General features: G+C 42.2%; 1 protein-coding gene across 2 annotated transcripts in view; it reads right to left on the reverse strand.

The window, feature by feature from the left end:
* The window catches only part of LOC142813847 (uncharacterized), a 46242-nt gene extending 26284 nt beyond the window's left edge, over positions 1–19958 (reverse strand). For both annotated transcript variants that reach the window (XM_075891810.1, XM_075891809.1), the window contains exon 1: positions 19793–19958. The gene's annotated coding sequence lies outside the window, so the exon portion shown is untranslated. The remainder of the gene's footprint in view (positions 1–19792) is intronic.
* Between the last annotated feature and the right edge of the window lie 6159 nt (positions 19959–26117).

Genomic DNA, 26117 nt, shown 5'->3' on the forward strand with positions numbered 1-26117 from the left:
TCCTTCAGTTATTTTTGAAATATTCATCGATTAACAGTACACAGCAAGACGTCTTATTACCATGGGTTGGCTTATCTAGTAGGTGCATGGAGGGATCAAATAACTTTATTTGTAGTTCTGAGAAACGCGACTAGCCTGCAGCGAGTTTTTTCTACGTTGGGACAGGCAGTCTAAGCCTGATCACCACATCATGGACTCTCTGGCCGGCTCGAAGCCGATCCCCCTTGTTGGGGCTTCTGATGGCGGAGCACCACTTGGCCGGGTAGGCTAGATCGCTGCCCAGTAACGGCGGGAATCACCAGAGCATATGCTCTAGCAGATTTTGACAATTTTATCAACAAATCAACAATAAATGCTTCAATTCGTGCGTAATTGAAAACCTTGACTCTCGTGTGCTGTCGTCGTGTCTTAGCGTAACATAGGCAAAGCAGCATATAGCACATCCACCTGTAGCGCATGCTCGCGCCAAATAGAAGCCTTCTTGTTCTTCGAGCGCCCTAGTTGTGATATTAAGGGCAAAACACCTCAAGCACCCGGGTAGTTGAATGCTGTCAGCTGCTCTTGGCGGCGAAGCCACATATAGCATAGTAGCTGTACCACTTTTCTTCCAGTGGCTAGTTTCCCGAAGACAGTCATATTGTTTAACACGGCATGTTTAACGTAAATATGCTCTGTGCGATTTAAAGACTATACATAAATGTGTTGGACATATCCACAGATTTAGCCTCGCTAAAGTTGTATTCGCTTGCGTGGCGGAGAGCTAAGATGTTTAATCTTGAAGACTCAATTTCTACTCACAATCTAAGATCCGGAAGGGGTGGCTTTCTGCAACAAAAATCTTAATTGCACTTTTGATCTTCGGTGATATTCATCCTCGTGTGCTGCGAAACTGCGTTCGAGAATTGCTTGAGACACATAAGCAAACGTAAATATAGAAAGCCGCATTATAATGGTACAGGAACACACGAATCAAAGTCTGCAAAAATCAAAATTTTTACATTGGGCCTTCGAGTGTACGCGCTGCAAATCGCTTTGTTTGCTTTTATTTTCCTAAGATGGAACTTGAGCGAGAGTGCGTAGAAGGAAAAAATTAAAAAAAATATCTCTGGTGCAAGCAAAGACTACAGAAATAATGCGTGGATAAAGAAAAGAAGAAAAATTTGCCAAGATGTATGCCCGCCCGAGACATGGCAGCTTCATCTGCATAGCCTCGAGAAAGGCCACCTAACGGATCTACATTTTGGGAGGGCTCCATTAGTTTAAAAGGTCATGTGGAAAGATACGGTTGCCCTTTTTAAGCAACCGTTACAAGAAGGCCGGGAAATTCAGATTTTGCAATCCAAATAACTAGTGAGCTTTTTTTCTTTATTTAGACGCTTCGATGGCCATAAAATAAGGTGAAATGTCTGTGTAGTTAAACAAAGTACGAGCCGCCCTTAATATGGTCTTAAGAGCTTGAGGACGGAGCAGTGGCTGGCGCTGCCTACAGCTATTTTCGTTTAATCCATGCCACATAAAAGTAAACTACGTTGGCTCAGTGGGCTTATGAAAGCAGTGTGAAAAGCGTAAAAAAAACTTCATTATTCATGAATAGCCATACAAATCCACGGCACCTTTCAAATGTAGCAGCTTTTTTTTATCTCTTTCCTTTCTTCAATTTCGGTAAGGGCTCTCACTTTTTCAGCTCACGTAAGATATCATTCACTGCTATATGAAATAACGCATTTCATTGCTTTAAATAATATGTTTAGCGAAAATGTTGAAGAACGGCCAACGTAGCTAGAGTCACGTCATGTATCATCATCATGACTATCGTCATCATCAGCCTGACTACACCCACTGCAGGACAGAGGCCTCTCCCATGTTTCGCAAGTCATCTTGGTCCTGTGCTTGCTGCTGAAACGAGTTGACTCAGTCACGTGTACTATTGTCTAAATGGTCAGTAGGTAGAAAACCCCTAAAATATCCTAGTCGCTGTCTTTAAAATTTTTACGGAGACAAAGCGCATATTCTTCAAGCCCTGTAGCTTAAACATGCAGAGTGCATTTGCAGCCAGGAAACAGCACAAGTTTAAACAGCTAGACTGAAAGAAAACCGAAATGAAGGTTCACGGATAACTAACTGGCAAGCATCTCGTTATCATATATCACACCAAGCTCATATTTTTACTGACACTGACAGCTTAGTATCACTCATAGAAAACAAATTGAATCAGTGTTCCAAGTTCGTTAAAATTCCTGAAGGTTATGCTGGAGTAGACGCTGAATACGAAAGACTTAGGGTCATTCGTCGCAGAGCTGAAAGAAAATACAGACGCATGGGTCTACTTAAAGATTACCGCGACTGTAAAAAAACGTATGACCGCATGAGACAACTGGATAGACTAGGCACAAAGCGCTGGCGGGAATTCCGCACTTCACTAACGCCACTTACACTCGAGTCAAAATTATGAAATGTTCTACGCTCTTTAAGTGGGACAGTAACACATCAACCATTTAAAGCCTTAGCTTTAGTGAAGAATGTACCGGAAACGACCGTTTCCGACGAATTTTGGCAGCATACTACACGACCGAGTGCAGCCGGGCACACGCCTGAATACATTAAGTCTGTTGGGAATAGTAAAGCATTTATTACTTTTTCTCTCAATAGACATCATGATGACCTAGATCATCCGTTTTCACTGCAAGAATTAAATAATGCTCTTGCAGTGTGCCGACGGAGGACAGCAGCTGGTCCTGATGAGATAACATATGCAGAATTAAAAAACCTGGGTCCTGTGGCCACGTATACTTTGTTGAAGATACTTAATGATGCATGGACAACAGAGTGCCTTCCACCCTCCTGGAAAGTTGCAAGAGTGGTCCCGATTCTCAAACACGTAAAAATGCCTTTATCCTAGATTATTTCCGTCATGTCAGCCTGACTAGCTGTATTTGTAAACTTATGGAAAAGATGATAGATTCTAGATTTCAGTAGTGGGTGGAATGTACGAACGTGCTTCCAGAAAATATGTCAGGCTTTCGTAAAGGCCGCTGCACCATGGATGCTATTCTAGACATTGTAACTTATGTAGATCATGAGAGGAGCTGTGGAAGAATCGTCGTTGCAGAATTTCTAGATATAAAGCGAGCGTTTGACACAACCAGCCAGGCTCATGTACTACGCGGTTTAATTCAGTTTGGAATAGTTGGCAGAACAGTAAGGTGAATTGCAGAATTTTCAAGAGACAGGAACATCGTCATTGACATGGCTGACGGTAAACGTAAAGAGCATGAAGTTAGTGAAGGAGTCCCACAAGGTAGCGTACTAAGCCCATTTTTATTTAATTGCGTTATGGCTGAAATATCCTATATCTTACCTACTGGGTTGAAATATTCCATATATGCAGACAATCTGTGCATTTGGGCATCAGACACGAGCACTCAGAAAGTTCAGCAAACACTTCAAGATGGTTTAAAAATAATCAATGACTTTTTTTAAGAGTAGAGGCATGATTCTTTCTCATGAGAAAACATCTGTATTTCCATTCACAAGGAAATGCCTTAAGAAATTCAAACTTCAGATAGACTCTCAGCGCTTACAACTTGTGCGGCAGCATAAATTTTTAGGGGTTATTTTAGACAGACGTCTGTCTTGGGCACCACAGATGAAATCATTAGAGGACAAAGTCAACTTCCTAATCAATATATTACGTCGACTGACCGGATTGAGATGGGGTAGTTCATGTTCTTCTTTATTGCGTGTACATTCAGCAATAATTCGACAAAGAATAGCTTGCTCTGCCCCGGTTTTACATGGGATATCACGTAACTTAGAGGAGAGGATTCAAAGCTTGTTGGCCAGAAGCCTTCGTACATGTCTTGGTGTACCGCGAGGGTCTGCCAGTGCTTTAGTAATTGCGGAGTCTCGTCAACCGACTTTCCATGCTATGAGATTTACGGAAACTTGCCGGCATTATCTTCGGTTGGCAACTCAACACGCTAATCATCCCCTATACCGAGCTATCCAGGAGAGATCAGCTGCAAGAATACATAAAGCTATAGCAGAATTCAAGAGTGTACTGCCTACGCGCGAATTTTGCCCTCCCTGTGCACCCCACCTACCATGGCAACTCTCTATCCCAGATCTTACAACTTCAATTCCGGAAATAAATTGTAAGAATGATATGCCCATAATTGTAATTAAGCAATTAACTTTAACACACCTTTATACCAATTATGAAGACTTTATCCACGTGTACACTGACGGATCATGTCTGTATCAAAGCTCTACGTCGGTATTCTTTGTACCTGCATACCAAGCGAGAAAAGCTTTTAAACTCAGCCATTTCACAACATCCACAAAAGCAGAACTCTATGCGAAACTCTGTGCTTTACGCTTCGTATGTTTACAGTCAAGTCCACTTTGATGGGTAGTTATCAGTGACTCACAGTCCTCATTAGTTTCTTTAAAAGGAATCTGCTTGGGCAACAAAGCTAGTGAGCTCGCATATGAAATACAGAGGACGTACGCTATAGCAAAAGATTGAAACCACACCATAATGTTCCAGTGGGTGCCAAGCCACTGTGGAGTCACAGGAAACGACATAGCTGATCATATTGCACATGCAGCACATCAAGAAAATAATATATCACTGCTACCTCTATTGATGAGCGATGCACGGTGTCTAATAAATAAGCTGAGCTGTCAACTGTAAGGACACCTGGTTCGAAAATGGTGCGCAAAAGTCTCTGTTGTAACATTGATCCCGGTATAGAATTTAATATTCCGTTAAAGGTTAGTCGATCGGTAGAAACAGTCATCCATAGGCTTCGACTTCGTACAGCCTACACAAAGGCGATCCTGTATAGAATAAGGAAAGCTGGCAGTCCTACCTGCTCATGTGGAGCAGCTCAAGAAGACGTGGAGCGCATTCTTCTGCATTGTAAAAATTATGACGTACCTCGAAAGAACCTTTTTCAAAGACTCAATTCTTTGGATAAGCGACCTCCATCAATTGCCAAAATCTTGGGTCCATGGCCAAAAGGAAAGCTAGAAGCCACTGCAGCGCCTGCAGTCGTTCACTTTCTACAGGAATCAGAAATAGCTCAAAAGTACTAAACAAAAAACAAGTGTTAACCGCGGTATGTTTCAAAACAGTATTTTCGTGCTTCACTACAATATTTTTGGGAAAACCTTTCTGAAAACATGTCAGTACTTAAGCGACAAGATCACCTTAGACATTTTATTGAACTTTCATGTTTTTGTGTGAACACCTAAACTGGCGTGTATACTTGTGTGTTTTTTTTTGTTCTTTTTGTTTTTTACAAACTCAGTGTGGTGCGGACACAGTTCTATGCAGTGTGGACCCATTTCTGTGTGCTGTCGACACTCAGTGTGGAAAAAACGTGAACTCATTGTGTAAGTGTTGTGCTATGTACATATGTATAGCCTTGTGTTTGCTACAAAATATATGCGATGTGGACTTTTGTGCAAGAGAAGAGGAGTAGCCGGCGCCACGCATTGGCACCAACCTATCCTTACATACATTTATTTAAAAAAAAAGGTTCACGGAGAATGGCGTAACAAACTACGATTCACAGCCGACACCATGCTCTTCGGTAATGATAGCAAGAAGTTGCAAAAGATGATTTAGAAGTTAAACCTAAAATGTATTTAAATATGGCTTGAAGTGAATATGGCGAAACCAAAAAATAATGTGGAATGGCCTAGCAAAAGAGACAGATCTTAATTTTGAAAATGATAAACAGGATTGTATACACGAACATGTATACCTAGACAACTATGCACAGAAGAACTTAATCATAAAGGAGAAAAAACCAAATTAACGGAAGAATACAAAGGGGCTAGAGCGCGTTCAGCAATCATTCCGAAATGTCAGCAAATATGCCACTATAATAAAAGTGAAAAGAATACAAACATTGCATATTGCCACTTCTGACGAACGGGGCTGAAACAGGAAAATAACAAAACATCTAGAGTTAAAACTGAAGACCGCGCAGCTTGCAATAGAACGCAGATTGATAGGAATAACATGGATAGATCGGAAGACGACAACACGTGTCCGAGAACAGACAGGAGTTGCAGATATTCTAGCTCACATCAAGGAAGAAAAAAAAAGATCTGTATGTCAGTTCATATACCATGGACTGATATGTGCCACAAATATTCGAGTATGTGCCACTGTTGATTGACAGTTCACATTTACCCCGGAATGGGCATCGGAAATGTTGACCCGACGATTGCAAAGAATCAATGTCAGGGTGTTAGCAAGAATCAAACGCAAACATCCGGCGTGGCAATCAAGTATTCTGCCGCAGAGCCATGCCATGTCCGGGATGCTTTAGAAACAGACCGTATTGTTCGTGAAACATCAATTGTGGTTGCAGTGCTAGAAATTCAGCTTTATAAACATTATATGTGTACTCCTCTGATACAGTCATCAAGTCAGGTTAAGCGTATTTGTAGTTACGCACCATCATCCACTCATTCGGTTCAAACTACAATGTGCAACACAGTAACGTTATCGGAAAAGGCGGAGTTTGAAATTTCAGAACAAGGTGTTGCATCTCTTTTGAAAAACCTTAGTGCAAACTCGGCATCAGGGCCAGATCAAATCTCAAATTTCATTTTAAAGAACTGTGCCCTTTCAATAAGCCCATTTCTTACAGCTGTGTTCAGAAATTATTTATCACAGGGTGCATTAATTGATGACTGGAAGCGAGCAAATGTAATTCCTATTTTCAAGAGTGGTGACAAGTCAAGTACTTACAACTATTGCCCCATTTCGTTAACGTGTTTGTCCTGTAAGACACTTGAGCATATTATATACTCGAACTTGGCAAAGCATCTTAAGACTAACAATTTTTTCTGTCCAACACAGCATGGTTTCCGGAAAAGGTTTTCCTGCGATACGCAACTCGTAGAATTTACACATGACATCGCTGCAACGTTAAATTCGGGTAGCCAAATTGATTGCATTTTTTTAGACTTTAGCAAGACTTTTGACACTGTTACACACTTGCTCCTTTTACTGAATTTATCGTGTCTCAATATATCTTCTAACACACTGGCATGGCTACAAGCTCATCTCTCATGCAGGAAACAATGCACCATCATCGATAGCGCGTCGTTGTCACATGTAGACGTCATTTCAGGAGTGCCACAAGGCTCTGTCCTGGAGCCACTCCTCTTTTTGATTTATATCAATGATCTTGCTGAATGCGTGGACAGTCAAGTGAGGTTGTACACAGATGACTGCTGCATATATCGTGAAATTAAGTGCACTCAAGATTCCGAACAACTGCAGAAAGACCTTGACTCAGTAATAGCATGGTGCAGTACGTGGAAAATGCAGCTTAACGTGTCAAAGTGCTGTGTCATTAGGTTTACCAAGAAAAAGCATTCTTTTATCACAAATTACTTCATGGAAAGGATACCATTATCCATGGTAAATGAATACAAGTATCTTGGCGTTGTCATCAACAGCACACTATCGTGGAATGATCATGTTCGCATGGTATCAGTTAAAGCCAGTCGCGTGCTGAACTTCCTACGCCACAATTTCAGAACCGCCCCTTCTGTTTTTAAACAAGTTCTTTACGTGTCAAATTTACGCCCGATTTTAGAATATGCTTGCACTGCCTGGGACCCGGCCACAAAGTTAAATATTGATGCATTGGAGCGCATTCAGGAACGTGCCGCCCGATTTGTGACGGGTGATTACGACTTCACCAGAAGGTCTAGCGAAATTGTTAGTTCACTTGGTTGGCCGTTACTCTCCTCAAGGCGTAAATGTATCAGGCTATGTCTTTTCTACATCCTAATAAAGGACAAAACTGCGATCAATAAAAACAAATACATCAGACCACCAACATACATCTCATCACGACGGGACCATCCTTTGAAAGTGTGTGAATATATGTGCCGAACATCAACGTATGCAAATACTTTTTTTCCTAAAACTATTCACGAATGGAACAGTCTTCCAAAAAACATTGTGACCGCCCCTTTCACAGCGTTTCCTTCCCTTTTAAAGGAGTATGCGGTCACACAATAATATTGTATGCTGTGATTTTGGTATTTTTGATTTGTTTTTATTTTTTGAGTGCCGTGCAATTCAACTTGTCCCCACTGATTAAAGTGTACTTTGAATTTGTGAACCCCCTACAACAATGCCCCTAGAGGGCATTGTAGGTATAAGTATAAATATAAATAAATAAATAAATAAGTTGCTTTATGTAGCAGTGGTAAAGGCTACCATCCTTGTGAGCACAAGCACTACAGACCAGCTTACCGCTTCTGCTGTGCCTAATACCCATGCATGTTGCTGTTGGCATCGTTACGCAACATTTACCAACTGGTTTGATAAAACATATACAACTTTTAATGAATGTTCGTGCGTACAATATTTGTACCTATCTTTAGCGTCATCTCGTGACGTTTAACTTAATAATTCGCATCTCAGTCACCTTTTCTCCGCAATCATAGCATAGTGGAATGTAGTTCATTAGCATTGTTATATCTTTAGCACTGTTTATAATCACCTCTATATGTAAAAAAAACAAATGAGAGTACTAACAAGGAGGCCTTTGAAACAGGGGTTGTAAGTGCACTGGCACTCTTTTTCATGCAGCTAATTCAGTTGGCTTGTATTGACCCCATAGCAAAACAATCCAATGGTGCAACTAAACTTCAAAAACGTTTTTCTCGAATAAAACAAAAATGAAATACTGATTTTTCTGTGAACAAGTTTGCTTTGATTCACGGACGTATGGGCTTTCCTGCCGATTTTTTCTTGGACCACCTTAGAGTGCTACAGACGTCTCAATTTAAACAAAAGTGGTGTTTTCGCCAAGTTCAGGATTTTATTTGAGAGACGATGCACTACACAGTGACAAAACAAATATATTTGTGAATAGTACGTTTTATGGAGTTTTATAGAAGTCATTTATGAATTCTAATATTAGTTGTGTTTTGTAGAAGAATTCTCGTAAACACTACAACTTACTCAGTTTTGTGTACGTGAAAAGTGTATACATTTTCAAGCTATTATGAGCAACCGTTTTATAATGAAAGCACGTTGCGCTAAAAACGCATGTAAAGTAAATATTGAAAAAATGCATGAAACGGTCAATTTCTAGGAATTTTTTTTGTACTTGGTTTTCCATAATTTTATGAATTTCAAAGGGTCTCAAACTATCTTAGGGAAACACTTAGAGCTAATGCCTATACGTGTGTAGAATGTTGTGAAACTATTTGATTGAAATTGATATTTAGCGAGCACCCTGGTTGAGACAGTTGGCCTAGAATCATATATATATATATATATATATATATATATATATATATATATATATATATATATATATATATATATATATATATATATATATATGCTACAGAAAGCGCAAGATCTTTCTTTGTGGCACTCCTCTCGCAAATGCCGAAAAAATTCTCGGGCTTCGGCCGATGCAGCAGTGCTTGCTCCGTGTCAAACAGAATGGCGTCTATCGTGTTGAGTCTGGTGTCAGATTACTCGCCAATCTTCTATTGCTTGATATGTGAAGTTTAACGTCCCAAAACCACCATTTGATTATGAGAGACGCAGTACTGGAGGGTTCTCAAAATTTCGACCACCTGGGGTTCTTTAAAATGTACCCAAATCTGAGCACACGGGCCTACAACATTTCTGCCTCCATCGGAAATGCAGCCGCCGCAGCCGGGATTTGATCCCGTGACCTGCGGGTCAGCAGCCGAGTACCTTATCCACTAGACCACCACGTTGGGGCTCGCCAATCTTCCAAGCCATCACGCTGTCTTTACGAGCGTCAACATAAAAGAAAGCGGCAGCAACCGGCTTATGTCCTCGCCATTTAGCTTTCGTGTTTGTCTCTCCATTTCTCCTCTTCGCCCAAAAACATACTAATGGCGGCTGTTTCCCGGCCTGCCGAAGCGTTTTGTGCAAGCGCGCAAGCCAGCAGAGTGAAAACAAGAGACAGTGTCACTTCGTTTTTTATGCGTACTTGGCACGTGCGACAATGAAGAGAGAATTTCTGCTTTGAGAGTCGATGGACAGGCAGTATTGACCCATGTCAGTTCTTTTTTTTTATTATCGTACCACGCAGTTTGACTTCAGTGTAATGGGGAGCATAGTGAGCTCAAAAGGCGCTCACGCAGGAGTACAGAAGTGTATCAGAGCAAATCACTTCAGCGAAAATCAGGAGAAGGGAGGAAAGTTACAAAAAGAAACAAATGTGTCATTCGTCCCTTTTTGAAGCAGACAGTTACGAAGAAAAAATCTAACACAGATTTATTAGATAACGAGTTTTTAGCATGCTAATAACTAAAACTAAGTGACGACCAATGAGTTTAGTGCTGAAACCGATCTTTCATCAGCCAGAAATATTTCCTTGTATTAAATATGGAAAGAAAGAGGAATGGTTTGGAAGAAGAGGCTGGGAGGTTAACGTAGCATAATAACCGGTTTGCTACCCATGTATCGATGTCGAAAAAAATTGGTCAAAAGGGAGATAAAGAACCAAAAGTGTTAGGGTTAGCTCAACTAGGTCCAGTCATGCAACAGAAAGCTTGCTTACTTTGCTATGCTTGGTTACTATTGTAGCCGAAGCACAGCTTGCCAGCAGATCGATATGGCTGATCGGACGTCCCGTACTATGTGCAGTGCACTGACTACTATAGCTTCGCCGGTTTCCCGGAAGCCATTGCCGCATTCATTGTGGGAAACGCCGAGCCCCTAAACCACCAGCCTGGGACGCTAAGTACTGCATTCATAGAGGTAGACAGACGAGCCAGCGAAGGCGTTCGCTGTATAAGCTCGTTCACAACTGCAAGTATCGCCTTTCTTGTAACGGAGTATTTATTCTCCGCTTTAGAATCACGTGTAGCCACAGAATGAAACTGGCTCGACTAGCCCAGTAAATCTTTCGCTTTCAAAAAATAAATGAATAAAAAAATGCTGACATGTACACCTGGGTAGATCGTTCTGATCAGATCCTTATTGACACATAGGAGGAATGCAAGAACTCAAGTAGTGCCTTCACACCCTTCTGTGACGTTATGCTCAATCAATGGCACGCAAGATTCTTGCTTCTGGCCAAGGTCGATCAACCAACTTAACGAGAGCGTTACAAAGCGACTGCCTCAATGAACATTATTGCGGGTAGTCGCATGAATTTGCATATTTTTTTTCGTGTAGCTTCGCGTTATATAAACAATTGTTGATAACACATTATAACACGAAAGTGTGTTGGGGTAGGGTCCACCGAGATTTCTGTGACGTATTTTCGTCACTTAGATGACGTCAAAAAGTATGAACTCTCACAAGACAAAAAAAAAAAACATCAGTCAACGGGAGCTGAACCTATGGCGTATGGGTCTGCGACAACAGGTATCGGGCACGTTATTCACTGCGCTGTGGTCACATACTTTGTACGTTTTAAAAATACACATTTTATATCTACCACAGTCTTTTTAGATTGTCCTTGGTGATGTGCAGTAATGCATCATGACCGTGGCATCCGCGATTAGTTCCTTAAACGCGTCGTTTCTTAGCGTCCGTCGCATTCGGCGAGCTTCCCCCAGAAGAAGTGCATACTGTTCAACGCCTCAACACATTCTCAGGTGGCGACGTTACCCTAACCGTCGGCGTCGGTCATAGCATCCATCCATACCAAACATAGCTCTGCAACCTCTGGAACGGGCCTGTTCTGCATGGATGTAGCTCCGCGTTACCAGGTTACGCTCGCCCTACGATTAGTCAAGGCCGGCCAAACGGAAGACATGGCTCGGGTTTCATTCCCCTCTGGTTCGATTCCAACATGCCACTACTTTAGCCCAAGTTCGGCATCTAATCTGTCGCATTCTTCTGGTTGTCAGATCACTTTCTACGATTCCACTCCCACCGTTATCTACTACAGCTTAACGTCAAGGTTAAGGGGACACTAAAGGCAAAGAGAAATTTACGTCAGAGTGAAAGCTCAATGTATGACAACATCTGAAACGACAATATTCTCAACAACAGTGCCCTACTTACCGAGAACTTTAGGTAAATGCACAAGAACACATGCGCCGTAGTAGGGCATTCTCAAAATGATCTAATGAGATCAGACGAACCGCCTACAATTATTCACCAGTAATCGATCCAGGCGCAATAAATAAAGAACCTTCCGTGCACCAAGAATTGCAATAACATGCTGCTTGTTTGTTCAAGTTTGATTCATAGAAAAAAGAACCATTGGATATTACTAGGTGAAATGGCGCGAGTGGTTCAAAATTTAATTTTCGCATAGTTACACTCGACAGATGGTGTCATCCAGAGGGGTGCAGTTGAACCAAAAAAACGCCTGCAATCTCGAAACCAATGGCGGTAAATTGATACAAGACCGTTGTTGCTGCTGTGGCTCCCGCTGCTTTCGGTCTGCTGCTACTAGCGCACTAAAACCGGGCAACGTTGTGCGCAGCAGCAGCGAAGGGATGTTGTCCAGTTGGTCCGCTTCTTGATGCGGGTAATTTGATGTGCGCTAACCTGATGCAAACCAAAAAAGCGTGATTTCATTTCAAAATAGACACTTTCTTGGCGCAAAAGTAATTCTACAAGGATTCTGGACCACTATTTCAACAATTTCCGTCGACCTAATAGTTGCCTTTAGTGTCTCTTTAAGCGGTGCAATATAACTGTCAAACTCCAATAGACGTTGTGCAAGCTTTCTTATTTCAATGTTCGTTTAGTAAACATTAACCTACTACCGTAATAACACGTTTTACTTTCCGGTTTTTTTCTATTCCTATCACGGAGCAATCAACCATGTTTTCTTACTTTTCAAGACAGAATGTTAGGGTACATCCATCGCCTATTTCGTCACTTGCCGAGGACACAGCCTCACTGTCTCGTGAATCTATAGCTATAAAAAAGAGCAAGAGGCTAAATGATAGGTATCAAAGGTACATGCATTCATGTCTTACGTACTTCTTATGATGCGTTGACTAGATGAAAATCGAATGAAGCATTTCATTGCTTAAGGAGCGCAAAGCAGCCTTATGCGTCCAACTCCACAATGATATTGAAGCTGCATAAACTTTAGTTTGACGTTCATGAATAATTTTTATAGGGTGAAATAGTGACTGAAGGTTACGGCAGTGACGGGACGAAAACGACTTCAAATCTGCCTGGTGGACTGTTGGGCGTAGGAACTCACTCTTTTATTTCACATTGCTTTAACTATAATCTGAAAAACACCCACTTTTCACCACAACAGATGCAGTACTCAAGAAATGAAACATAATAATTTAGGGCTATTTAAACGCTTTACGTCACCTCCTTGAGTAATTGGTACATTGGTGCAATATTGACACAAACATTCATGACATAGCCATCATCATCATTTCTGGCCCGAATCGGAGCAATCGTACACGGTTTTCATGAGGAATCTCTGGATCACTAGTTGAAATACGTCAGCTTATAATGAGTTTCATTGCATTCACACTGTAAATATTTTAATATTAAATAGAATCAGCTATAAAGTTTGATTTTGCTAGTACGAGTGAAAAATAAACTACCTGTCATTCGAGTTAATGTTAAATTCACCCTTTCACTAATCTTTACGACATCTGCCACGCAGGCACTGCCCCTGAACCTAATGAAAAACAAGTCGTCAGCATCAAAAATTGAAAACATTCTAGGTAAAGAGAAGGAGGGAGATGTACAATTGTAGAAAGTGAAAATACGCATATCAATTCTGGCATGGGTTAATATGTGTGTGGAAATCCTGCTGTGTTTCTTTATATTTTGTTTTGTTGGTGATTGTACCTTATCGACTGTGTTTAAATATGAAGTGAACTGGCCGTCACAATTTCACATCGCTGCATAAAGAATGCATTGTAGGCGCGGAATTTTTTGGTATATTTAAAGAAAGCGATCTATAACACACCTCCCGTATTTATTTTCTAAGCTGACTGAAGTTCAGCTCAGCAGATAACCTTTGTTAAATCTTCATTTCATCGTACCTTAGCTACACTGCTATAAGGTCTTTCATCACTCCTACAACAGGCTAAAGTGACCGGTTCGTTTCGCAGAAGCGTATCAGAAAAAGGACAAAAAATACAACCGCTTTATGACTTACCCTTGAACATAACAAATAAGACAGTCTTCGGTGACTGCATATGTGAAGCCACAGAAAAGAAGGTAACAAACACGATCAGAATTCAGATGTCTAGCGATTCCTCCAGATTTTGTTTAGTTTTGTTGCCCCGGCTGCCATAAATAATAATGTTATAAATCCTTTCGCAACAGTGCAATTCCACAGATGGTGAAGTTCATTCTTGAAAGGAGAATGACTTGGGTCAGAACTGATGGTCCAGTTTCACTTTTTCCCGTGTCGTTCGACGCTTCGCCTTGTTTCAGCTCAAAACTTTCGGTGCGAAGTGATGCGCTCGGGACGCTAAATTGGAAACTGCAAATTTCACACGGCTATGCTACCTTTGTGTAATTCACAACTGTTTCTGCAGTTGCGCAGTATAAACTGTATTTCTCCTCTGAGATTTAAAGTGACATATTCTGAGAAAATTGCAGACAACATTTCGTCAAAATCGCCACAATGCTTTGTAAATGTAGAAACTTTAATCCCGCAAGATGAAGGTACTTTCTAGCAAGTTTTTGAATTATGAAATGACGAAATATGATGCATTAGGCTGCCAATCGACGTGCTATAAAGCCTCGCAGTGTATTAATGATGAAAGTATTACTTATTTCTACAAAAGAAGAGAGTTTTGGTTGCAATATGTTAGCAAAATTTGTTGTATACTACTGACAGAACTGTCGACTCCCGCACGTTCCTCTTGTCTCAAAGCATGGAGTTTTCACGAACTAAAATTATTGATTGGGATAATTCAACACAATGTGCAGTCCTCATACCGTGACTTTTATAACTGCAATGTTGCAAACCAGATATGAAAAGAGGCATCATTCCTTTTCACACATTGTATTTTATTTTATATAAATATGTCTAATTTTTATTCAAGTGACAGTTGAGAAGAAAAAAAAGTTATAACATGTCGTAAATGAACTCTAACGGTTGGAAACGACAAAGAGGAATACAGGGAATAGAAAATCCGTGGTAGGTACAGACAAAACAAGCAGTCATGTTTTGTTCATTTACTTTTTGTAGTGTATGAACGAAGACTCATAAGGAGATTCGAAAGCACAAAACTGTGCAGAAACATTCTTCGAGTTAGCTAAGAATAAAAATTCATTGGGAGCAAAGCGAGACATAACAAAACTATATGTCATAAAAAGGATGTGCCATAAATATTGACGGCCCAAGACTACCGCATATCAACAGCTGTCCTCCCATCATGAATTGAATATTAACGAGATTTTCCTAATTTGTCACATCAATATCTCTTTAACTGTTTAAAAACACCTCTGTTTATGTGGATAGTTAGCGTGTTAAGAAGGAGTGTGATGGTCATAGAATCTTCATAAAAAGATAATGTCTTAAGAATTATGCTTTCATTCGTTTTTTTTTTATTAGGCGAACACGAGATAATGGCCTAACGTGTAATGCCCTCGGTTTCAGACCGCGGTGACTCGCAGTCAAACTCCAGCTGACGGAGAAGACTTCCTCTGTTTTATCCATTATTTCCCTAGTGCACGCGCGCAATCCGTTGGTGAGGAGGGCACTGTTGGAATGCCGCTAGCTGCATAGGTCACATAATATCAGCTTTTCTTGCAAAAAAAAAAAACGAAGAAGAAAATGGTTAAAAAACGCCTTCTACTGCCACTTACACTAGTTGTTTCACTTATACGTTACCGAGGGCTTCCCCCGCAAGAACTGTTGCCAACGTTACTTATCTATTTAGGTTCTCGAGATATTTTGTGACTCTCTCACAATCAAATGAATTTGTTAGTGTACAATCTCTGCTATTTTATTCTGAGGAAAAAGTGTATCTGTTGCGACACTGTATATCTCTCAGTGTTAGCAGCACCTTCTGTATTTTCTTCTGTAGATATCTGTGCATGGATGTTCGTTGCCCTTCTTTTCACCTTTTGTTTTCATTTTTATATTGTCTAGCGCCTACTTGTATTTTCCTTGAGCAAGTGTTGCCTTGCGCTTGTCAAAATAACTAAGTTGCTTAGTTGGCCACGAATAACTTGTTTTTTATGTAAAATAAAAAAATAAAAAGATAACCAGCCCGAAATTCTGAATCCACTCAGAGTTATCCTATCGTTACACTAATCTAATACACAAGCTGTAAAGTGGCGGTGCCCCTTATACAAGTGAGTGGTAGGCTACATCATGTCCACTGTTCTACTTCTAGCATTCTTAGATGTTTGGGCACGTAGGAACACGTACGTACGCTGGTTTATTCGATGTCAAAAAGTAGTTGGGATTTTCCAACTGCCACCGTGTAAGTACAACCAATTTATAAACACCCCCACACTCATCATTCCCCCTCCCATGCTCCTCAACTCACATTGATTCTTGTATGAATGGCTAAATGCGGAGCGAGAATACAATAAACAAATTACTTGGAGATTCAGTTTTTCTCATGTCTTAATTAAGCGTTGCGAAAACATTTGCAATGAGCAGGTTACGTAACACACAAATTATCTGCTGTTCTGTTCCAAGAGCACATGCAGCCGTGCTAACTAATTAGTATTGAAATTGAAGTGAATGAATAACATGCAAATAATAAGTCATGCCAGGGCTTATAGAGACGCACACGCTGCATTGCATTTTTTGGGGAGGAGGCAAAAAATTTTCCTGTCTCTAGTTTTCTACGCAGAAGCAGCACAAAAACTGCTTTATTGTTTGCAGAACAGAAACATTTTCCTTCGGTAATAGTAGAGAGACAGATGAAAGACAAAATTATGTATCCCAAAGCTTCGTTGTTTTATTAAAAATGCCTCATAGCATTCGAGGATGGCGCACAATAGCCGCAGTATTGTGCATAATTTAACTGCCTATTTCTCATTGGCATTAAGGGTGCACTCGCCGAAATAATGATTCCGCTTCTCTACACGAATATACGTGGTAACTCATGAGCTCACTTTCAAGAAAACACTCGCAGTCGTGGCATATGCACACAGAAAGCCTTTTCGCGAGTGCTCTTCGTATTTAAAGTAATATGCGGCAAACTATGAATTATCGGCATATCAGTCACACCAAAAGCATTATATTATTAAGAGGCATGCAGCATTGGGGTTGATTCGAGATTGAGGTTGATCACCTTACGACCTTTTGGGTGCCCTTTAATTCAAATGGACAATACGACTACAAAACGACATTTCGCACACGAATATTTTGATAACATTATTAACTCATGGGGTCGAGCGTCGCAAAAGCGCGATATAAATGCTACATACGCCATACTGGAGGGCTCCGCGAGTTTCAACCCTTACATTTAAGTACACGGGCTGAGAGCAGTTGCGCCTCCATCGACAATGCGGCCACCGTGGCTGGGATTCGATTTCATGACCTGCGGGTCAGGGGTCGAGCGTCATAACCCCTAAACCAACTTTGTGCTTGTCAACATACAAAACACTCGTGAAAATGAAGCACTGTCTTCATGTGACCTGCATCCGGCCATTGATTTAACCGGCTTTTGCTTTCTTTCGTAGTTCCCTTGTACGTGGGTTCTAAAGAATCAAAATTTCGGATTCCGTCTTGTGTGTATCTTTCAATGACGGCACGTCACGGCAAAGCAGCCACATCGGAAATTTTGTTTGAAGTTTGTCACGAACACAACCGTTTTTTTAACCTGCAGATATTTTGTTATTTATTACTGCGAAATGGCAACTTCAGCGAAGAAACAAGAAACAATCGAACACCATGCCGTGACAGATGGAATTCTAGAGGAAGCTCTCCCACGAAAGCGGGGAAAGTAAAAATAAGCAGAGAAAATGAGCACTGGAAATAAGCGCAGAACGTAAAGCTCCAACCAGCAGGAGGTTGCACGCGAGAACGAAAAAAGACTACACACATGGTTCTTACAATTCGAAAAAATAAAAGAAAGCTTAGTTTCTTCAATGCAACACAACGTTCAGTTCATGCGGAGCAACCTTCAAGGAATGCAGTAAGCTAACGAACGCTCGCTAACAAGCGCTCGGCTTTAAAAGTTCCACCCCTTAGGCCACGATAAGTCCGGGAAAATGCTCTAAAAAAATTCATTCCACATTTTGCATCGCCCTTAGAGACCGCAAATGACGCAAATGCGCGTCGGTTTCGGGCGCATAGCGTTTGCTCTTTGCCATTTCTTGTTGCGAAGCTTTTAACTGCGTTTTCCATTGCACGCATCCCCAGCTCTCTAAATCTATCCTGTCGCCTAATACGCATGCTTCAGAATGTACTTTTTTATTTACCAATACTGTAGGCCATATACTTCGGGCCCAAGCAGGAGTGGGAATATCATTAAAACAATACCAACAATAAAGCTTACAACTATAGATAACTTCAGTATAAACCACAATCAACAAGTAAAAGAAAATAAATAAATAAATACAGATATAGTCATAATACAGGAGACGCTTGCATAATATCGCTGCGTGTTGTTTTTTACTGACAAGGACACTGCTGTGAGTTGTGATTGAACGTAGTGGAAAAAGACACTCTTGATAAGGGAGGCTGTTTTTCGAAAGAGAGACAGAAATGCAGTGGCTTTTTCGAAGAAAAAAATCACGCCCAAGGGAAGCTCTACCTGAATGAGACCTTCACTTCTCTAGTTTTAAACATTTGCAGTGTAGGTATATCCTAATTAATGCAGAAATTTGTAAACGTGGTGTGATTGCAAAGGCCAGCACCCAGCACCTGTTTATGAATTTTTCGTCGTTATATTGTCACGACGTCAAAACAGAGGTCTTGCCGCAGAGATTGAGATACCAGAAGCAGGTCGGCTCTTTTAATAGAGTGCGCAAGAGAGTTTTTTTTTTCCATCCATCTCATTGTCCTTCATGGCACATGCACAACTGGCAATGTCTTTCTTTTTGACAAGCACGGGACATTTGCCTACCTCTGAAAGAGGCATCGTCCCTATGCGCCACTTAGGCGCTCTACCAGGCGTATGAAGTGGTCGCGTCAACACAGTAACCAGGAGCTAATTAACTCGATAAAAAGCACGTGACAATACATCTTTCACTTTCACTGTCTTTTCTTTCAGTTTGGATTCCTACAGAACGCATTCGGATTCTTGTTCACTGACAATGGTTACCATCCATTCTGACGGTATGCTCCCCGAACATGTTTTACCGTTACGTTTCAGGACGGCTGTCAAGTATGCGGTTAAGTGTTTGTTAAGTTGCGTGTACGCCGCCACCCCGCGCATGCTTCTTTCTGTTCAATTCGGCTACGGCGGAAACCCGAGGTGGCCATAGTAGATCATGAAAACACGTGCCTAACTGCACAACCTGATCAACTAATAATGATTGCGGGGCGTGACCTAAAACCACGATATGGTTATAAGCGATACCACAAAGAAAAGGTCCGACAATTTCAACAACGCGGGGTTCTTGAACGGGCACCCGCATCTATGTACGCGGGCCTTCAGCATGATTCGCCTTCTTCGAAACGTGGCATTCAGTCTCCTGACCTTCGGTTCAGTGGTCGGGCACTGTTTTCACTCGACCACCATGGTTGGTTGCGCATGCCACGAATAACCTCGTGCTATAGTCCCGTGTATTCAGAAGGTTTGTGAAAGAAAGTTAGTGAAAACTACAAGTTATTTCCTTGAACGTGTACGACCTTCCACACCTCCCGATGACCACCTATATCCTTACTTGCTCAGCGACGAAAAAGCTTGCCCCGATGAAGGCCCAGAGTGAAGAAAGTACGCTCCGCTGCTCCTCGGTGTTTCTCATCAGAAAGCCACAACCTGAGCGTCACAGACGAGCGCGAATCCGCACTCTGATAAACCCATTCACGGCAAGTTATGGTTTCAACTTGTACAGGACTCGCACATTGAAATGCGACAGTGTCTGCGTGCGGCCACTGGTATAACGAACGCCGCCTGGGGGCGTTGTTGGAAGCAAGCTATGACACGGTGATAGCACGTGGGCAAGAGTGTTCCTGGCGCATGGTTATTGCTACCAACCATGACTGAGCTGTTCCGTTGTTTCCCGTAAAGCTGGCTCTATATTGCAACCTTACCGCACTTTTAAAATGATGACGGAGTGACTTGGCTGTGCACGCACTATCATTCGCAGCGCGCAAAGATCGTAGCATACCGCTGTCTAAACGGTGAACCATAACACGGCTCATTGGCAACCAGAAGCAATCATCGTGCACCGAGAACCGTCTCACTCCACTCTATACACGAAATACAACAGGTTCATTCCAGCGGCGCACTGGGCCGCTGCTCCCTATCTCAGCAGCCACGCATTCCCACTGTATTCCGTGAGTATACGTACGGCAGCGTAAACTAAATGGGCAATTATACGATTAGGCTTACGCTAAAGTAGTACATGTTCCGAAAGTTGCACTGATCTGAGCGTCGCATGTATTTGAAGAACGTGATTTCAGTGCAACAATTCACGTAAAATACTATAATCTTTCTTTCACATTCCAAAACCACGATGTATATGACTACGCTGCTGTGAAAGGTCCCAGAAATTCCGAGCTGGCGGGCCTGCTTGCCGTGCACCTAAACCAATGCACACAGAGCCCATTGAACGCCATACCATTCTGACCATTCTCTCAAAGTGGTGACTAACATTGCGCCCCCTCCCTAAATACGGACAAAAATGAGCATGAATAGCAAATCCTCATAAAATACACATCTTCTGATTAATAGCTACTTATCTAATAGACAGCAAGCTGTTTGGGTCTCTAACATCCTCTCCACTTTTAAATCTATTGACAAAGGTGTCCCGCAAGGATCCATACTGGGCCCGCTTTTATTCTTAATCTATATTAATGATCTAACCTCGGTTTTAACACACAGTCAACCTTTCTTGTACGCAGATGATACAACTATAGTTACTAAAGACAAGTCTATTGAAGCGCTAAATAATAAATTGTCCTCTGACTTCTATAACATTCAGAACTGGTGCACAGCTAATGGTTTAACTATTAATACCAATAAAACACAGTTCATTGTCTTCCATTCTAGTCATAACCCTCTTTCACCTACACCCACTATTACTATCAACGGCCACAGACATCTTAGTACTACTAAGTGCACATTCTTGGGAATAGTTCTAGATGCTCATCTCAAGTACCATCATCACATTTCACTTATAAGACAGAGGATTGCTCATGGTATCAGAACACTAATTAAAGCACGACCATTCTTCAATTTGCAGACATTGCTTAAACTGTACTACGCCTTCATCCACAGTCATATCACGTACTGTATCACGTCATGGGCGAATACCTATCCATCTCATATCCTTCCACTCCAACGTCTCCAAAACCAAGCCGCAGTGGGTCCGGTGGCGGCATGGCGAACTGCCGTTTCAAGCACGTCTGTTTCATCTTGCAGATTGCCGTTATCGCCGGCTGTCCGGATGTTCTGATGCATGGCCCTTCAAGCGACACACTGCGCAGGCTCCTACCACGATTCAGCGGCGATCGTACTGACGGCCATGTGCAATCTTCGACGGGGCGGGAATCTGCTGCTGCTGATCGTGTGCAGGATTTTCCGCCTGTTGACGTGATTTCGATCAACCATCTGTACTGTTCACGGCATGGTACAGTGGCGGCGCTAGCAGCGAGGATGCCCAAGGATATAAGAGCGGCAATGTGGAACCATCACTTCAGTGGGTCCGGTGGCGGCATGGCGAACTGCCGTTTCAAGCACGTCTGTTTCATCTTGCAGATTGCCGTTATCGCCGGCTGTCCGGATGTTCTGATGCATGGCCCTTCAAGCGACACACTGCGCAGGCTCCTACCACGATTCAGCGGCGATCGTACTGACGGCCATGTGCAATCTTCGACGGGGCGGGAATCTGCTGCTGCTGATCGTGTGCAGGATTTTCCGCCTGTTGACGTGATTTCGATCAACCATCTGTACTGTTCACGGCATGGTACAGTGGCGGCGCTGGCAGCGAGGATGCCCAAGGATATAAGAGCGGCAATGTGGAACCATCACTTCAGTGGGTCCGGTGGCGGCATGGCGAACTGCCGTTTCAAGCACGTCTGTTTCATCTTGCAGATTGCCGTTATCGCCGGCTGTCCGGATGTTCTGATGCATGGCCCTTCAAGCGACACACTGCGCAGGCTCCTACCACGATTCAGCGGCGATCGTACTGACGGCCATGTGCAATCTTCGACGGGGCGGGAATCTGCTGCTGCTGATCGTGTGCAGGATTTTCCGCCTGTTGACGTGATTTCGATCAACCATCTGTACTGTTCACGGCATGGTACAGTGGCGGCGCTGGCAGCGAGGATGCCCAAGGATATAAGAGCGGCAATGTGGAACCATCACTTCAGTGGGTCCGGTGGCGGCATGGCGAACTGCCGTTTCAAGCACGTCTGTTTCATCTTGCAGATTGCCGTTATCGCCGGCTGTCCGGATGTTCTGATGCATGGCCCTTCAAGCGACACACTGCGCAGGCTCCTACCACGATTCAGCGGCGATCGTACTGACGGCCATGTGCAATCTTCGACGGGGCGGGAATCTGCTGCTGCTGATCGTGTGCAGGATTTTCCGCCTGTTGACGTGATTTCGATCAACCATCTGTACTGTTCACGGCATGGTACAGTGGCGGCGCTGGCAGCGAGGATGCCCAAGGATATAAGAGCGGCAATGTGGAACCATCACTTCAGTGGGTCCGGTGGCGGCATGGCGAACTGCCGTTTCAAGCACGTCTGTTTCATCTTGCAGGTAACATACAATTACAAATGCTGCAGAAGTGATAACCGCTGTTTGCTGCTGCTACCGGACCCTCTGAACTTTACTGCCGTTGTGACACATCTGGTGCATTGCTTAAGAGTATCATTACTGTTACTTTGTGGCGACATAGAGACCAATCCCGGTCCCAAAGTTGATGAAATGTTGTCGCAACTACTGTCTGGACAAGCCCGTATCAGCCAGGAATTAGCTAGCCTATCTGAAACAGTTGCATCCTTTGAAAATCGTCTAATGAATGTTGAGACAATGGCGGCGTCTGTGTCAAACATCATACCACGTGTAAGTGAACTGGAGCAGACCGTTGGTACGCTTCAAAAACTAGTTGGTAAGCTTGACCGTCAGAACGATGAGCTAGAAAACAGACTCCGTAAAAACAACCTGATAATTCATGGTTTGCATGAGACACCATCCGAGACGACTAACCATTTGCTTGAGTCTGTATTGGATCTGCTATCAGTTAAACTCGGTGTAAATTGTGACGACATAGAGCGTTGCCACAGGCTTGGAGCAGTAAGAAGAGATAAACCTCGGCCGGTAATCATTAAACTGATGGACTTCAGGTCAAAGATTGCCATCATGAGCAACGCCCGAAAACTTAAAGGAACTAAAGTTTATATAAATGAGGACTACTCTGCTCGGGTTCGACTGGCACGTAAAATGCTGTGGCAGAATTCGCAAAATATGCGCAAGAATGCTAGGAAAGTGAAGCTTAAACACGACACCCTCACAATTGACGGTGTTCGTTACACGTGGGACACTGATAAAAAAGCCATTATCAAGGTTTCTACGCACTCGCTTTCAGCGGGGTCCGACTCTGCGAAATCGGCTTCTGCGCAAGCGCTTGGTATAAACTCAGCTTCATCCGCTTCTGTTTTCGCGAAGGCTGATTGACGTTGTGATCGGAATATAATTGTCCTCAACTTAAATGCGAGGAGTATACTAAACAAAATTGAAGCTCTGAACTGTTTAGTGGAATGCCACAGCCCATCAATTGTCTGCCTTACTGAGACCTGGCTAAATGATACTGTTATTGACAGCGAAATTTCGCCTGCTGGTTATGCGCTTCTTCGGAAAGACAGGCGTGCCGGACGTGGAGGCGGTGTGGCAGTTTTAATTAAATCTAATCTTGAATTTTCTTTATTACCTGACCTTCCGGGTACAGAAACCATTTGGTGCAAAATATACATTAAAGGTATCGTAATAGTTATTGGTGTCCTCTACCGTCCTCCTAACTCCGATGATATTGTCCCTGCTATTAATGATTACCTTGTCAGTAACAAGTTGTACGATTGTAGGTTACTTTTGGCTGGAGATTTCAATCTCCCGCACGTTAACTGGAACTTACTTATCCCAACAGGGCGTGACAGGACACTTTGCGCTTCCCTGATCGATCTGGCGGTTTCTTTTGGGTTAACTCAAGTTGTAGATACCGAAACACGCAAGGACGCAATATTGGACCTTGTATTTGTAAACCAGCAGCTCTTATCGCACGGTGTAAAATGCGAAGTCATCGATGGGTTATCTGACCATAAAGCTGTCGAAGTTGCCTTGAACTTAGTGTGTCCACCTCAAAGACCTGAGATAAAAACTGTTTTGAACTTTTCTAACGCTGATGATACTTCCGTATTGGACACTTTAGCTTCATCTTATGATGAATTTGTATATTGCAGTGAATTTTGCAATGTAGATACGCTGCTCCTTAAGTTTTGTGACATTGTGCGTGAATGCCAATCAAAGTACGTGCCTCAAAAGTATATTAAACGGAACCCAAGACACCCATGGTATAATAGAGAAATCATTCAACTCACTCGTCGCGTAAAGCGTTTACGTAAGAATCGTCATTCCAGGTGTAACGACAATGTTTCTTCATTTAATACATTGAAAAGTAAATTAGGCACTAAAATGAAAGAGGCTAAAAACTACTACTTCAGCAATACTTTGGCTAGATTTATAAAAAAAAATCCATCCAGGTTCTGGAGATCGATTAGTCCTGTATCGTCTATACCTTCATCATTTATTGTTAATGACCAATCCTGCTCAAATCCCGAAGCTATAGCAAATGCCTTTAATAATTATTTCAAATCTGTTTTTTCCACTGATAACGGCATCAAGCCTTCGTTTTCTGCATGCAGCAATCTGTCTGCTCTTCCTGATCTTGAAGTAAGCTCCTCTGGAGTACATAACCTTATATTAAATCTTGATGTAACGAAAAGCTCTGGCCCACACGGTATTCACAATGTCTTTCTAAAAAGATATTCAGAGTGGTGTGCTAATTATCTTACTGTAATATTTAAAAAATCATTAATCTCTGCAACAGTTCCCCAGCTGTGGAAATTAGCAAACGTCGTGCCTGTATTTAAGTCTGGAAACAAGCAATTAATACCAAATTACAGGCCAACATCTTTACTTTCTACCAGCTCTAAACTTTTGGAGCATATCATTCATAAATATATTGTAGAATACCTAAATGCACACAATATACTTTCCCGATCACAGCACGGTTTTCGTGCTTGCTATTCTACTGTTACACAGTTGCTTGAATTTACGCACGACGTCGCTTCTTCTCTTAACGACCGAGGACAGATTGACGCCATATTTATTGATTATTCAAAGGCCTTTGACTTGGTTTGCCATGCTATACTTTTAGTTAAACTTCGCACATTTTTTGGTGACAATAAGCTAGTTGACTGGATAGCAGATTACTTGCGGTCACGCACACAATTTGTTACGTTTAACCATGTGAAATCGTCTGAAGTACAAATCACTTCAGGGGTGCCCCAAGGTTCGGTGCTTGGGCCGCTCTTGTTTATTATCTACATAAATGACGTAGCAGAAATTATCGGTGACACACAAATTAAACTAAGAATGTATGCAGATGACTGCGTTATCTATAACACCATCTCTAGTGTTGAAGATCAGGAAGCCCTGAACAGTGTTTTTTCATTGTTTTGTAATTGGAGTGAAAACTGGCAAATGTCAATTAATTTCAAAAAAACTGTAGCCATGACCTTTTCAAATAAGAAACAGCCTCTTAGTTTTGCATACACTAATAATGGTGTCAGTCTAGCTCGTGTCACGGAGTTTAAATACCTAGGTGTAACTCTGACAACAAACTTAAAATGGCGCACGCACGTCGAAACAATCTGCAACAAGGCTCTTCGAAAACTTTGGTATCTCCGACGCACTTTAAACAACTCGACAAAAGAATGCAAATTGACAGCGTACAAGACCTTGGTCAGGCCTATACTTGA

Source organism: Rhipicephalus microplus, chromosome 4, assembly GCF_043290135.1.
Source record: "Rhipicephalus microplus isolate Deutch F79 chromosome 4, USDA_Rmic, whole genome shotgun sequence".
NCBI lineage: Eukaryota > Metazoa > Arthropoda > Arachnida > Ixodida > Ixodidae > Rhipicephalus > Rhipicephalus microplus.